Here is a 13,797-nt window from a genome sequence, read left to right on the forward strand (position 1 = left end):
GTGTGTGTGTGTGTGTGTGTGTGTGTGTGTGTGTGTGTGTGTGTGTGTGTGTGTGTGTAGATATATGTATAAAAATAATAATAAAAAAAGTCCCTCTCGGAGTGGTATCTGTGTGTCATCCTCAAGCTCGGGTCCTCTGTTGCTCCTAGCTGTTCCTAGGACTGCGCTCTTCTGGACTGAGGCTTCAGATGTTGTTCCAGGAATCTGCTGGAGCCACTCTTCCAGTTTGGGGGTCACTGCCCCAAGTGCTCCTACTACCACGGGGACCACATTAACCTTAATTTTAACCTTAATATATATATATATATATATATATGTGTGTGTGTGTGTGTGTGTGTGTGTGTGTGTGTGTGTGTGTGTGTGTGTGTATATACTGTATATATTACATGGTACATTTATTGTTCCTCTGTTGAGCTATTTAATGTATTGAATTCATTTATTTCTTTATGTTGAGACTCATTTTATGTATGAATAGAAAAAATAGTGTCTCATATATATATATATATATATATACACACATACACACACACACACACACACACACACACACACACACACACACACACTGTATATGCGACACTAGTTTTCCTCTTTTTGCTTGGAAACATTCATTTGCCACAAGACGCTTTACCACAATATAAAGGGAATACAATGTCTGAAAATTAACAAGGCAAAAGAATTAAGTGGCCTTCATTTAACTTTATTCCAGTTATAGTTTATTACATGGAGAAAATATTAGGCTGCAACTGATAAATTAGGGATCGGGAACGTTCACTGTCAATGAGGATAGAAACAAGAAGAAAAAAAAAGAGGTAAAATCAAACATGGGAAAATGAACAGCATATATTTACATGTAAGAGGAAAAAAAGGAATCACACGTCATCATCAGCATAAGACTTCAGAATGAAGGAGATTCACACAGAAGTACAAAATACAAGTTTAAGAAAATTGCTGCAGCTTAATGAAGAAAAGGCTGGAGGTGGCTTTCAGTCAGAAGATGGCAGCAGAGCCTCATTAGAGTACAACACTGCAGAGGTTTGACTTTCTTATCCTTACTGTAATATTTAGAGGCTGTTAATGAAAAGGTCATGCTCCATTCATTACAGTACTTTCAGTTAATCCTCAGTATTTTGCAAGTTCCACAGTCTGGGCGCACATGTGTGAAAACTTAGCGTAGCAGCAGGATCCACGTTTTCCATGCTCCCGATGCTGTGCTGGCTGAGATCCCAGGGCCTCTTATTGCAAAGAATTTCTGCGGCAGTATACTTGCTGATTGCTTCGTTCTCACTCCTCACAACAACCAGCTAAGACACTGCCAGAGAAACACCCACAGGAGCCACGTCCATCCATCCTCCCTTCAGGCCATCTCCACGCAGCAGGACCCCGACTGGTTGTGGTGATTCAGCTTCAGAGTCCGGTAAAGCTTTTCATGGCCAGCTTTGTGGTTGTGAAGGTTGGAAGAGAACAGCCTTGAACTTAAAACCTCCTGGGAGTGGCACGGTCCCATGTCAACCCAGCTGAAAATCTGCAAGGGAAAGTGGAAATAATGCCGGTTGGTTCATGTTTTAAAACAAATAAATAAAAGCTGGTTGGATTCACTTTCTTTTCAGAAAACTCAATGACATGAGATTGATGAGTCTATGCTCCCCAGTCCAGAGTGACCGAAAGCTTTTTTTTTTTTTTTTTTTTTTGCACATGGATTCTAAATTGGACACAACTTTGGTAAAAACAAACAGCCCCTGATCTAAGAAGGGATTTGTTATGAGTTGTGATTTTGAAGTTAAAAGTAAAGTTTGATTTATTTCTTTTACGTGTTTTTACGTGTAGTTGTGGATATGTTTTTGTTCAGGTGATCACCATGTAGCACAAGTGCTTGTGTGGATGCAGTCATGCAGGACAACTACTAAAGCCCCCCCTCCATCATTTGCTGCAGTGCTATTTTAGGACAACTGACCCCCCCATACTGTCCTCTATATGCTGACAGGACATGGAGGCCAGAGAGTCACTTGCAGCAAATGAAGGAACAGAAGGAATTATGACAGAGATAGAGAGGTGACCAGAGGGATTTTTAGTGAAACTATGTGTTCTTTATCTGGTGTAGGCTCACTGACTAAATCTGCACCAAAGTTATTCGTGGTTCATCTTCTCTGCTTTTGTATGTTTAATGAAGCCTTTTTAGTTGTATAGCTGGAAATCCCTCACTGACTGGTGCTTGGAGCTGAGCTGATGTCAAAGAAAGAATTTTGATATAGATTTAGGCTTGAGTTTAATTTTGCCTTTCCACAAAGACACAAAGACACAATTGACCACCGACACACACACACACACACACACGCACACACACACACACGCACACATGCACACACACACCAAATGAATGCCGGCAGATGAGGATCTCTCTGAACACATGATGATGGGATTTTCCTCCTCCTCAGGGCTTGATGTAATCCCTGATATTGACTGAGGAATGCCAGTGAAGACCAGCGGGAGTAGTCAGGTTGAGCAAGTTCAATATCCATAATGTTTAATAATAAAAACCTTCATTTAAAAAACGCATTTTGTGTTCACTTGTGTTGTCTTTGATTAATATTTATATTTGTTTGATGATGTGGAAAATTTAAGTACGTCAAACATGCAAAAAAAAAAAAAATCAGGAAGAGGCAAACACTTTCTCACACTATTGTATATTTTCTTGCTTCTTCATGCCTGTAAGAAGACATGCTGCAGCATTTCGTGGCATCAATGTCAAGGTAAAGGGAACCGCAACAGTCAAAGGCCACAACACAACGTACTAAGGCAGAGTTACCTACGTCAACAGTTCAAATTACATCATTAAAAACTCATATCAAGGCTGTTTCGGTGCTCTGATGTGGTTTAAAACCAGACTAGAACTTTTCATAAATATCATGTTCCGGCTGAAAGAATTACAGTAGCATAAAAATCGCTTTGAGACGTGAATGACCGTTTAGAGATTGGACCAAAGTTTGATAGAACTGTATTAAAGATTTTTCTGTTGAACACGTGGCGGACACACTGCATTTTTAGAAGGAGCTGGAACACACCCTGAGCTAATGGTGGAGTTTATTAGAGTTGAGAGTTTATAGAAGCTACAGAGGCCTGAGAGAGCTGAGATGTAGTTTCCTGTAACAAGTGATTGCACCATGGAAAAAAAAACATCCCGGAACATATTCTTGTATTTTAGGCAGATGCTGAAAACAGGCAGAACCAGCCTGAATGTTTCAGACCTCTAGCTTCAACTTTTCCCACATATATATTTTCTTGTTTCATCCAAATCCAAAAAAAGAGGGGATGGAAGTTGTAATGCTACAACTGCTGGAGTGAAATGTGGTCGAATATTACATGAATTATTGAGCAGTAACAACATGCAAAGTGGTTCTGAAGTCTTTTTGGTTAAACTGACTGTCACACGCGGGCTTAAATTATAGATGCTAGAATAAAATGACTTGAAATGTATTACTGATGGCATGTGTCAGGATACAGGGAACACTGATCACCGTTAACGAAGATAAAGTGTAAAGATGGAATGGGAATGAATGGGAGAGGAAAGACTGAACCAAACAGAGATATCCAGCTATCACTCTATATTCATGGTAATTATTTCCACCATTATTCAAGGAATAGTTTCTTCTTAACAATAAAGTGGCATCTTTAAATGTCATTTTTATTGGTTGACCAGCACTCCAAATCCTAAATATATTAAAGCAGAAGAGAAAGAGACTTCCGAGAAGAGAGGGAAACACTTCTTATTTTCCTTAACCCTTGTATGAACCACTGTATTTTTAAAATAATACAATCAAACAATTTTATGAAATAATACTCAGTAGATAGTTATTTTATCTATATTACAAGCAATTTAAACAATTTCTGTGATTAATATTTACGTTTTACCTTTTTTAGATCACATTTATTAAAGAGAAGAAGCTGCATGACCATCATGTTTTTTCATGTAAGCTCTGAACGTGATCAAAGTTACTATTATTTGTCATAGAAGTATTTATTTTCTGTTTGAGTGTTAAGAGGAACTCTATTTGCCATGCTTGATCATTTTTACTGTAAATCCAGTTTAATTATTGTCCGTGTTATTTTAACTACAGTTTAGTCGCCATTTAGTGAATCGTAAGTTGTGTATTGGCTTTGGACTATAAGCACTAAGTGGTCTATACATGTCAGGATTAGATTGTAGAATGCATTGAAATGCTACTCAAATTTATTGATTTACTTTATTGATTTTTTTCTGGGGGTTTTTTCCTAACCAGCTTGCTTTGACTTTTCATGATGGACCAAATCACATTTAAGTCTTTTTTGAAGCTTTGATTGACTTAAACAGCTCTGGATCCTCGTTCAGTTAGCTGCTCATTGCTGCTAGATGGTCTTACAGTTCCGGCTGCACATGTGTCACAAAGTCAAAATGTCACTACTGTCGAAACGTCACCGCTCCGTTCTGCATCCTTGCCTTAACTCGGTGCTGTTATTTTCCTCCACTCAACAGACTTTCATAAAAAATCTCATCAGCTACACCATAGTAACATCAAAAACTCAGCTTTGGACACACACGTGCTACCTGGATCCATGCGAATGCTGGAAAAATTTACCCATACAGTGTGTGTTCTTGTTCATTGGAGTCAGGTTACGATACTCCAACAAACCACCATCTAACAGACACAACTTTTTACTGCATGGCCATATGTCTGAAAAAAAATTACGCATGATGACGCACCAGGTGCTGTAGTTTGGCTTCTCCTCAGGGTTACTCAGCAGTTGTTCGTTTTAGCTTTTAGACAATTTACTTTGAAATTCAAAAATCAAGTCAGTGTGAAATCATCAGGATCAATAAAAATGGAATTAACATAACCCCCATCTGTTGCTTTAATTATCACCCTCTATGGATGCAGTGAGGAGGGTGTTGGTTTGTGGTTCTCATCCATTTGTCCATCAGTTTCTGTGTCACAATTCAAATCTCAATTGTATTTTTTTTTTAGAAAGTTTTCCACACAGATCAGTCATGACGTTAATATTTTGGGACATGCATCATGTTTCTGTTCTGTTTTCACAGTTACAACTTGATCTTCAGCTCCTTTTGATTAGTTTAATTTCTGGGGCAGATTTTAAAAAAAAATTGTTTAATATTTTTCTGAATATTTCTTACACACTCCAGCCAATAACTGAAGTTGTACCTTTTACTATTTGGGGACTTTTTTATTTATTTATTTATTTAAATGTCTTTCTTTCTGTGTTTGCCAACAGAAGTTATGTGAATTCTTAGTGGTTTTTTCTGAAGTTATACTTAGAGGTTTTAGTAAACTGCTCAACCTCTTGTCAGTAAACTTTATGTACGCATTTTCAGTGTACTGGAGCAGCTTCTATTGGGAATTAATATTTTTTTTAAATATCTTTAAATTAAATTTTTTAAATACATTTTGGAAATTGAGTACAATATTCTATCAGATACGTAATTCACATGTGGAAATGATAAAGACAACTTAAATAACTTGTTTCTGTGTTTGTCCACAACAATCCCTGTATTTCAGGCTTATTGCTTGTTATTTATTTCAATTGTGTCCCTTGGATTTACTTTGCAGTATTGTATGTCAAACTGCAGTGAGTTAATAATTCAGTAGTTACCCACAATGTGCACCACCCCTGGTTACCAGAAAACAGTGTTGCCCCAGTAACTACCAGCAGGCTTGACCACACAAAATAAAAATACATTGATCATTAATTGATTCTTTATCATGATTATGTATTGAAAGTTTGACTGTAGGGCTAACTAGTGACATGAACGTATGGTGTTTGACAACAGGGACAGCTTGCCTACCTCTGCTTTTCTGAGAATAGTATGCTTCATGTTATGACACCTCCTGACACAAAACACAAACAAATTGGACATTATTAAACTTAATCTCCACCAAACTGCCTTTATCTATTTAATTAGTTATGAGAAATGAGGAGCGCTCCATCTCCCTCTCTTTCGGAGCAGAACCTGCCAGGCTTCCTCATGGATACCGTCTTTCATTCTGAGCAGAGGAGGAAGCAGGAACAGAAACATCTCTCCTACTCTGAGAAGATCAATCTGAGGTCACACAATGGTCACAAAGAACCGAGGGACTTGTGAAAGGGTGACTAGTGGGGTTCTGTCTGTGTGGAGGTCACTTATTGGTAACTATGTGTTCGGGTGACCTCTTGTAGTTGCTAAGGCATTAAAAGACTCTCTTCGGAGCAATCACATTTATGTGCTCTTATCTATGCTTCTCTCGCCTTACAAGAAATTTGAAGCAGACCTGAAGGCCTGAGTCTAACATCTTATAATGTCCTCTAAGTGTTTCTGAAGTTATAGAAAAAACACACTTTCCTCCTCTGTACAAGAACAATCAACCTGTAATATATATGAGAGACGTTTAATGGCATTTAGCTATGACACTCACCCCACAACGAATCAGCAGTGGAGCTCCGTCGTCCATGCTTGTTTCCAGTGAGTAGACCGGTCCTGATATCAACAGGAGTCATTCTGCGGAACAGGTCACTTCACTGCAGCCAGCTGCTGACCGCTGGTCCTGCTCTCTCCCAGAGGCTGTGGGTGTCTCTCTCTCCACCTCTCCCTCTCCGTCTCACACACAGACCAGTACAAGTTGAGGCATGTTCCAGCAGATGGAACCAGTGAATTAAGTTGACCCTGGGAATGGGAGGAGCATAAAAGCATTGTTGAAAAAACAAAAAACAAACCTCTCCACCTCCATTCGACCCTTTACTGTCAAGGCTTGTACTCCGACTTATTTCGCTTATTGGATGGGTTTTGGAGGTATGTAAAAATTGCTCTTCTCTATAAGGCAGATTTTTTTTTTTCATGACGAAAGTTGAGCTGAAAAACCTCAATGCCTTTTCAAATTTGATCATTTCAAAACAAGTCTACAGCTAGTGACTTCCCAGACTGGTGAACTACTGCTTTTACCTTTGATCAAATGCAAAAACCTGTTTTTTTTAGTTGATGTTGAAGGAGATTGATTGGTATGATTGATATCTTATCTTTGTATAGAATCCATCCATACAGCAGACCGGCTGTAGACGAGACGGCTGTACCGTCCACAGATGGTACAGCCGCTTGTCCGTCTTGCAGGCTATTGGACAGCTGAAGCCTATCCCATTTGGCGAAAGGCGGGGTACACCCCTGGTAAGTTGCCAGCTCATCATGGGGCCACACAGTAGACAAACAGACTCTCACACCCCAACTACGTATGGCCAAATCACCTGAGCTGCGTGTTTCTGGAGGTGGGAGGAAGCCAGAGAGAACCCACACAGACAAGAGGACAACAGAGAAACTCCTCACAGAAAGGAAGCAAACCCAGAACCTTCTGGCTGCGAGGCGACAGCTGTACCCACTGTGCCACTGTGCCGCCCCCTTTGTACTACTAATAATACGTTGTCGTGATTTAGCTTCAACACAACAGAATTAAGTGCAGTAAAAACCCTCAGTGGGTCATGTTAATTACAGTTGTGGCCACTTTTCATAGGGTGAGAATTTCCTTGGAGGTCATAACTAATACCTCTAAAAAACATTCCATACTAGTTTATTATAAATCCAAGATGAGACATACTTTATTAACTAATATCATGTTTTATCCGTTTATCAACAGAAGCTCCTGAACGTTACACATTTTCATCTTTCATGTGCTAGTTTTGGCTTGTAGACTTCACTGACATGAACTCGTTTGAATAATAATTTAAAGGTATTATCTTGACCAAAAAATAATAATACTCAAATAAAACATACAATGCAGTTTATTGCAGACCACTATCTTTCAGTATTTTTTTGTTGTTGAAATCTTAAAACTTTTATGTTGTTCCACAAAGTAATTCTTGTGGGAGTTTTTTGTTGTTGTTGTTGAGTAATGTCTGACTGATTTAAATATTGCTAACTCATTTTAGCTGTTTTTGTCGTCTTCTTCTCAATGTCATTATTTCCCCTTTTTATAACTCCCAACAGGTGTGGTTCTCATAGTGTAAAGACTTCATCAAATACCTTCATGTAATCATGTTGAATGAAGAAAAACACTGGTAAATTATTATATATAATTATAATAGCAGATTTATCTTATAAATCAAATAAATAGAAATTAAATAGAAATCTAACAAATAGAAATTCAAACATACATTAAGCTATATCACATTTGTGCAATTGTCTGTCATTTATGCGGAGTTGCTCTGATGCTTGCTGTTTGCTAAAAGGTGATGCCAGTTCATTGCTGTTGTAGTAGAAGTTGATCACGAGGCAGATTGTGGCTGCGGTGGCAGGAACCAGCTCAGCAAAACTCACCTGCTACAGTATGGGCTCAGTTTGGCAGCCTGAACATCTCCTGAGCACCATACTGTATGAAATCTGTGCATCTAGTGACTTCATTCTATCATCAGACCCTCAATGAGAAAAGAGTGAAGTGACAACGATATAACCCAACCAATTTATATCTACTGCTATCGTTTTTTTTTCATCAGATGGAAATAACTAGAGAAACTTAAAAAAGAAAAAAACTTGTAAAAAGAGAAGCACATTCATCCACAGATGGTTGATTTAATTTACCTGAAGTGCTGCTGTAGTACAGCAAGGTTTTGCACCAGCAATAGTTTTGATGTTGAGTTGGTCTTAAATCATGAAAGCATGAATAGGGGTGTGCATTTAGTTGCAGAGCACCAATCAGTGAAGTAGCCCACACAGAGGAGATTATTTTTGGCACCTTAATGGCAAAGTCTTCTCAAGTTTTTTTTTTTTTTTCCCGGTTCCTACCTGGGACACAGAATGCAGTTAGGGCCTCACACTCCCATCTGTGTTTGTCGGGGGGGTGGGGGGGGGTGTTGGATAGGCCGAGCAAGTTCAAACCTTGCTGCATTGATTACATCATCGGAACTGGAGTGCTGGAATGCACCAGTGAAGAAGGGGATGGGGGGGGGGGCACCCAACTACTCTCACTATTGCCTCCCTGTGGAATCCCATGAGCAGAATGTGTGTGTTTGTGTTCCTTCTACCTCTAAACTCACCATAGTCTGGTCCAGACTGAGACAACATGTTCGCATCTACCACGAAAGGTCACATGACTTAGAGAGAATGATAGTCTTTGTGTGTGTGTGTGTGTGTGTGTGTGTGTGTGTGTGTGTGTGTGTGTGTGTGTGTGCGTGTGTGTGTGTGTGTGTGTGTGTGTGTGTGTGTGTGTGTGTGTGTGTTGGAGACAAGCACAAGCACTGCAGGAACTCAGCTGCTGCAGGACACTGCAGGATTGCTGCTCTGCTCAGTAGCTCTTGCTTTTTGTCTCTGCCTCTCTGGTTTCGCCCTTTCCATTCACTCAGGCAAACTGCTCAAGGAGGATGTTGAGATGCTGCATACATCTTTACCTCTTGTAGGGGGGGTCACAATCACAGAGGTGCAAAGAATGATAGTGAGGCACTGTACTGGGAAACTGTACCACCGCAAGAGACTACAGTAAAGAAATTGGAGATGAGGAAGGAGGCGGAGGGAAGGAGGGTAGAAGGGAGGGGGAGGGCAGAAGTGAGGTGCAAGGGACATCAGGTGAGTGCGGCAATTTCCTTTGCTGGCAGTGCAGCACTCACCCTCGGTGGAAGTGTGTGTCGGAGAACTGCAGATGCTCCGCAATGATATCAGGCTTCAGACGTGATGCTGACTTCAAGCACAGTTTGCCGTTACAAAAAGCCAGCTGACACGGCACGGCCTGCTTTTTCAAGGTCTTAGCACAGTTACCTAAGTTGAACCCAGAGCTGACGGAGCCGGGCATAATGACCTGACTGGACTCATCATCCACAACTCACACACACGTTGAACAGCACAATTCTGAATAGTCTCACTTTAACATGAAGCTTTACTCACTCACTAACAATTTTCAGTTCACCTTTGAAAAGACAGACAAGCGTAAACTGCAAACATAGTCGACTCTACCCTTCAAAACGTTTTATTTCTGATTTTGTTCAGGGTACAGAGTCGACCAAAAGAACACAAACACTTCAGGACTTTCTCACACACAATTTGTGATAAACACTTTCAAAAGTATCTCAGACATCTGCTGCCTATTCTGGTATCTACTTGCAGGACAATATAAAAGTGTCAGTAGGCAGAGGACAACTTCAAGACTGCACCACAGCTCCCCTGTCCCATGCAGGCCACTGTAGCGTCATTCTCATTTCTACATCTCAGCAGACAGACATTAACAGCACGGGATCACTGGCACAATAGATCTTTGTTAACAGTTTTCTTAGCAGCGCAGTATTCACGACCAACACTTGCAAAATATAAACCTTCATCTAGCGGGGGAAGGCAAAAACCTGTCCTCTCCCTAAAGCTAAGTCAGGAAAGACTTGTTAAGTCTAGTCTAGCATCGACAACTATTTCCATCCATCCCGGTTAGTTTTTTTTCCCCCCTCGTTATTATGTAAAATGAAGACTCCTCTCAACCAGCTGCTATCTGACACGCCGGCTGCTATTTCCAGCTTGTACCACGCGTTAAACATGGATGAGGGAGCAGTGAGCTTGACTGCTGGATGGCTGGATGGCTGGCTGGCTGCTGCCTGGTTATTACTGGTGCAGAGGAGGCTGACACTGATGAGACAGAAGCAGCCAGGAGCTTCATCACTGCACCGACATACTGTAATTGTACCAACTCCAGTCAGCCTGATATGAGAGGTTTACTATCCTACACAGAGACATGCAAGGAGACAAGGTCTAAGGCAAATGACATAAGAGAGGAAATAAAGGCATACCTACAGATGAGTGTCAGGCTGCATCGCTGTCTGGGTAGAGAGAAGGAAAACTTCTCTGCACTCAGTCTGAGCCTAATGTTTGCTGGTGATGTGCACTCATGGCGCGGCAAAGTTGACTGCTGCATTGCCTCCTGAACAGAATGACATTGTTTGCACTCTTTCTCTCTCTCCCTCCCTCACTCCTCCTCCTCCTCCTCCTCCTCCTCCTCCCCCTCCTCCTGCTGTACACGCTCGCTCCCCCTCCTCTTCATTGCACGCTTGCTGGCAGCACAAACTGCACAGCTCAGCAGTGTTCCCCCACTGCCGCAGCAGATCCTGCATGAGCTCTGCGTATCTGAGTGGGATGGGACTTTTAAAGGGGAAAGCAGCCTCCTGGGTCAGTGTGTGTGCACATCCTCAGTCTGCCCCCTCCTCTCCTCCCTGTCCTCCTCTGCAAGCCACCCCCAGGAGAATCATCAGTGTAAAGGGCTCCTCACCAGAGAGACCCCCTGCACGCACACACTCCAACCCTTTTTTTTATTAATTTTCACTCTATAGTAAAAGCTGCCATGAGATATGAGTGTGTTTGCACCTTGTGAAAAACAGTTTACTCCACAGAGAGGCTCTCTCCTTTTGTTTGATTTAAAACTTGTCACAATATCGCTGAAATCTAATTTCCTTTGAAAACACCTGGAAAAAATTTTTTCTTGCGAAGGGTTGCAAAAAAAATGTGTATTTTATAGAGAATTTATTTACTATAGCTACCAGGAAAATGAAGAATGATTTAAGAATTCAGAAAATGAAAGACTTGATCAAAATGATACTGTGTAATAGAGTCAATAAATGTGATCGATTTGCTGTGCTCCTAAAAAAAAAGTCAAGATTGATATTTTGGTAAAAATATGCCAATACAGCACAAAATAACATGTTTTGACAAACGACCAATAATCACTTATTGAGTTATTGAGAATTCTCACAGGTAGAAATCTATCTCCTGAGTGAAGAGCCTTTAATCTGCAGTCCTGCATACTGTCCTTTAATTACCCAAGATGCATTGTTCCACTGGTGCTCTTCTGCAGTGCACTAAAATATAGCAACGTCTTTACCAAACATATTTGTCTTTTGTACGTTGTGCTATGTAAGAGTGAGATCATCCATTATGTAGGCAGCCAATGAGGTTGAACTTCTCTTTCTGCAATGTCTTTGCTGCACAAAAACCCACTTTGTGGCTCAGTTTCCCAGGTCTCAGTGAGGACATTTGCAGGGCACTGCCTCTATGCATTTTAGCTATCAGCATCTTGGCTGCTGCAGCAGGACAGTGCTCTCTCCTTCTCACTGCAGAAGCTTTTTTTTTTTGTGCATGCCTTTGTTCTACGTATTCCCATAGTTGAACCCCTGGAAATTTTGTCCTCAGGTGCAAAACTTGATTGTGCATGCACTTTATATTAATCCTTAACCTAATAAGTCAATGTGTGGGCCTACATGTTTTAATCTCATTAAGGTTTGTGTGTTATATCAAGGTTTTTCTCCATGATTAACTGCCCTTGCGAAATACACCACTGCTGGAATGGATTGCTGAATCAGGAAAATTCACATGATGGCGCATCTGCGACTGTTGGGGATTTGTTCAATGTGGCTGTCCATATCAGTCGGTATTGGTCGGCATCACAGATGTGAATCATGTAAATATTGCCAGCCATCAGCTGAGAGCGCTGCGTCAAACCCTGCATGTTGTATTTTCAGGCAGATTTGCTGCTGCACTGTTCCAAAGAGTCTCTGAGCATCTGTTCTCTGCTCGGTGCTCTCTGACAGGTAGAATGACCCCTCCACCACATCCCTCACATTGCCTGTACCATTCTCAGTAATGGCGTTCCTCGTGATGAATAAGCTATGAGCAGGAGCCCTTCTTACCCGTGTCTGAGTGGATTACCTCATTGTGCTTCACTTGGTTACTGACACCTCATCACCTTACGGTTCTCTCATTTGTCGAGTCAAGAGCAGAATGTGTAAATATGTATGAAAACTCATCCATCATATGTGTGCAGAGATGCAAAGCTGAGTTATCTACGCAATTCCCTGTATGTGAGCACAACACTGTGCTAACCCATGTTTATGACCTGACCCATGTTTATAGCTTGGAAATTTGCCTGTCATTGTTTAGGAGGTAATTTCCTATTGTTGTTATTTAGGGGGCTATCATTAAAACCCTTTTTCCTGTCAGACATTTGTCAGGGACAAACTGACACAATGCAGCATCATCTGTTCGGGAGAAAGGTTAGGGTGACTCCGTCAGTGGACTTGTGCGTAACCATCGGCTAGCAGGTTTGCATGTCTTTTTTTCCACACCGTTCACAGTCCATTACTCAGCTCCATTGATCTGTCCGGGAAATAATTGATGCATTGATTTACAAGTTCAGCAACTTCTTTGGTTAACACATCAGCTCAGACTAATTCTCAATAGTCCTTAGTGGAGGAGGAGACTGACTGATGGATGATACCAGGGTTTATGAAGCATTTTTGGGTCACAGCACAGGAAAAGTTCTTTCTAAATATCTTGATAAGATGTAAAACAGGTCAAACCTCGTATATGACTGGTCTGTTTGTTACAGGGATCAGTGGTAATGTCTGTAATTTGTTGTTTGTGGATATTAAATGCTGACATAACATTTTTTTCTTTGAGGGCACTCACGTCATAGATCATGTGCATTAGTTCTGATATGTTAGAATTTTAAAAACAAATTTAGAGCTAAAATTGCAAAAACAAATTATGCCGCTCGTATCTTTGGTTTAGTTTATTCAGAAGGGATATTTACATTTTGGTTTTATTCATTGTAACTAAGTTAGCCCATCCTGCAAATTTATGGATCTTCATTTTCTTTCTTACTCTTCTTTACACATTATAAATGTGATAAGAAATCTTTTATAGTTTTTTTTAATAGTTTTATAGTTGATCAGCTGGACCAGTCAAATAAAACACTTTACAACTGTCCACATTTAACATATGCACAGGCTTTTAATGATTTTCTATGCTTTCACGGATAAATA

The 13,797-nt window shown here is 40.6% G+C and overlaps 1 long non-coding RNA gene across 1 annotated transcript; it reads right to left on the reverse strand.

The window, feature by feature from the left end:
- Positions 1–734: 734 nt before the first annotated feature.
- Positions 735–10,885, reverse strand: LOC137588278 (uncharacterized). Its single transcript, XR_011034039.1, has 3 exons — positions 10,774–10,885; positions 6,444–6,691; positions 735–1,525 (listed from the first exon to the last, which is right to left on the reverse strand). It is a non-coding gene; the product is annotated as an uncharacterized lncRNA (long non-coding RNA).
- Positions 10,886–13,797: the final 2,912 nt, after the last annotated feature.

Source organism: Antennarius striatus, chromosome 2 (assembly GCF_040054535.1).
Source record: "Antennarius striatus isolate MH-2024 chromosome 2, ASM4005453v1, whole genome shotgun sequence".
NCBI lineage: Eukaryota > Metazoa > Chordata > Actinopteri > Lophiiformes > Antennariidae > Antennarius > Antennarius striatus.